Here is a 3297-nt window from a genome sequence, read left to right on the forward strand (position 1 = left end):
TTGGTCTGTGGGAAAAAAAACCATATATTGAAATGTAAAATCTTTTTGCATTGGGTTACACTGGCTGTTGACCACACTTTCCCCAACACTATTGCCTTCTTGCTACCCACCCAGTTACTCAATGAGTTCAGCGTTCATGGTTTGCTTTTACTCATAGCTTCCTTTCCAGTCTCAGAGCATGGTCCTTATTTAAGTTGTTTTGTACAGATGACTACTAGAGCCTACCAACTGGCTCTCTACCAAGGACCAAGGGCCTCTTCTCCAACTGATGCCCAACAAGGCCATCCTCTGCTACATATGCAGCTGGAGCAATGGGTCACTCCATGTGTTCTCTTTGGTTGGTGGTTTAGTCCCTGGGAGCTCTGGGGTGTCTGGTTGGTTGATATTGTTGTTCTTCCTAATTCTTCTTAAAACTTTTGCCAAAATAGATGTCCTAAGAGACTGTTTAACACACTCTGCTTAGATTATTGTTCTCTTTAAACTTAAGAACAGTTGGATTTTTGTGGCCAAAGGCTGTACATCTGTAGATTTAATTAAACACATATGGAAAACAGTTTTTAAAGCATTCACCTATACTGGGCATGTGCTGATTTTTTTTTCTCATCATTATTTCTTAACCAAACCAGCATAATGGTTATGTACCTAATATTTACATTGGGCTAGTTATAAGAAATAATTTATAAATTATTTAAAGAATTCTGGGTTGGACATAGGTTATGTGTACCAAGCCATTTCATATAAATGAGAACTATATACGATAATGGTGCCATCAAAATTAACAGAGACTCCGTCCCTAGAGGCACTGCAGGTGTGGATGCTATATCGCATCTGCATCCGTAAGTTGCAGAGAGGGGAGAGGCTATCCTGGCTCAGTGTTCGGGTCTGATCTGAATGATCAGTAGCCTAACATCTCCTCAAAAAAGCAAACATGAGACAATCATCATGTCCATGTCACGGAGGCACAGACAGACTCCCAGGTTGGAGAGCAAGCTGGAGACCAGAAGAATCCCACCTGGGACCATGAACACCAGGCAGGATAAGCCTGAGACAGAGACCCTCACATGAGACTCAAGACAACTACTAGACCAGTGCCATGGAGGCCCAGACCAGGAGCTAGTCTGAGATGACCACCAGTCTGGCATTGCACAGGCCTGGGGCAGAGCAGACCATGCCTGAGGTGACTTCTGCTCATGCCCTAATGCATGAGTGGGGTGTAACCGTCCTAAGACCACTCCTGACATGACGCCAGACACTCAGAGACTGCAGATGCCACTAAGAGGAACAAGTAAGTAGTGGAGAAATGGAAGAGAAAGAAAAACAGAAGGATTTGGGTGCAATGAAGAGAGGTAGAGTTGGAGACTCAAGGGTGTGAGTAACCAGGTATGCCACCAGGGACCATGGTGGAATCCTGGCCCGTGCTAACACCAGTGGCCACATAAGGGTCAGGGGCCTGTTACTACCAAAGAATAGACCTTGGCTGCCACCAGGGACATGTTAATGTCTGAGGGCTGTGCAGAACTGGTCCTACCTCTCACCTAGGCATCATGGGAGAGCTGGTCTTAGGCATGTGTGAGCAGGAGAGCTGACCTCTCCTAACCAGCTGCAGTACTCAGGAGATCAGGTGTGGGGCCCAGAACATTTTTGGGAGCATGGGGTGAGCCAGCCCCTGTGAGCAAGGATGGAGAGCTGGTCTTGCTACTTTTCTCCCGGGTGGAGGCAAGGATGCAGGAGAGATACTTTTCTTTCCTCTCGCCCCTCACTACCTGTGGCAGGTGGGAGACCTGGCCTTGTGGTCATGACAGCAGGAGAGCTGTCCCTGTTCCTCACCAGCTGTAGTACTCTCAGGAACTTGAGCTCCATACCTCTCCTGGACAGCACAGTAGAGCAGACCCTGTGGCAGGGGCACAGGTAAGCATCAGCCTCAAGGGTGTGAGCATGGGAGACCTGGTTCCACCACTTATCTGCCATGAGATAACATGATCCAGGGTGAGATGGCAACACCCCTCACCCCTTGCCACCTATGGCAGGCAGGAGAGCTGGCCCTGAGGTCATCAGAGCAGAAGGGCTGACCCTACCTCTCACCTGTTGCAGCACTCAGGAGAGCTGGCCCTGGATGTGGGGGTTGCTGGTGATCTAGCCCTGAGGGCATGAGCATTAGAGATCTGGTCCTTCCTATTGTCTACTATGTAGTGGTGTAAGCAAGGGACAGGTACTTTCTCTCCCCTTTACCCTCTTCACCTACTGTGGGCAGGAGAGCTAGCCCTGCCAGGGTCATGGGAGCAAAAGAGCTGTCCCTACCCCTCAGCTGCAGCATTCTAAATAGCAAGCCATGCACCTCACCTGGGCAAGATAGTAGGCATGACTCTGAATGTCTGGGTTGCAGGTAAGCCAGTCCCAAAGGTATGAATGAGCTCAGGAGAGCTTCTTGTCTGCTGGACAGTGGTGCAGGTGAGGAAGAGACATGCTCCTGCCTTCCCACATTCTGGCCTTGAGGGTCATTGAGAGTGGAAAAACTGGCCCTGTCCTTCACCAGCTGCAGAACCTGGGAGAGTGGGCCTTATCTCACCTGTGCGGCAGAGTAGAGCTGGCCCTGGTGGTGGTGGTAGTGATGGTGGTGGCAGTGGTTCTGGCTAATTAGTCCTGAAGGCATGAGAGAGGAGAGCCTGTGGGATGACCATCTCAGATACCTCTTAGACCCAGATATAGGACTTTGAATTGGGCCATCCCAATATTTACATTGATGGATTTCTGGAATGCACAAAGGAGCCAGTCTTACAGATCCAAATCTATAGGAGGATCTCCATGACACAGGGCAACAACAGGATATCTGAGAGGAGTCCCAGTGAGATTCTGGTATTGATAGAGTAGCAGAAGACAGAGGCCCTGTATCAAACCAACAAGTCATTGCAACGAACATTTGCAAGCAAAGAAGTGTGGATAAAAGGGTATCCTGTGGGACAACACCATGACACACCATAGCTTCTACAAGATTTTTTTTTCTCTATTGAGGCAGAGGCTGCAAGGGCAGTTATTAGGTGAGGGAGAGATGCGTGGTAGAGGTGTGCATGATGTGACATTCAAAAGGAACCAATAAAAAGTGAAAAAATGACAGAGGAAAAAGAGAACCATTTGAAATGTTCTCAAATATAAATAATTGACTTATGGAAAAAATCACTCAAGTTTCTTTGCCAAATATTTTAACAAACTGAAAACAATGACTTGCAAAAGTAAGGTAGCATTGTTTTGTTTTTATTAACGGTTAAGTAAAAGGCTTTCTCATGGGGGGCACGAATCACA

At 47.6% G+C, this 3297-nt stretch overlaps 1 pseudogene; it reads left to right on the forward strand.

The window, feature by feature from the left end:
• Positions 1-786: 786 nt before the first annotated feature.
• LOC116890575 lies at positions 787-911 on the forward strand (annotated as a pseudogene).
• The last annotated feature ends 2386 nt before the right edge of the window (positions 912-3297 follow it).

This window comes from Rattus rattus, chromosome 1 (assembly GCF_011064425.1).
Source record: "Rattus rattus isolate New Zealand chromosome 1, Rrattus_CSIRO_v1, whole genome shotgun sequence".
NCBI lineage: Eukaryota > Metazoa > Chordata > Mammalia > Rodentia > Muridae > Rattus > Rattus rattus.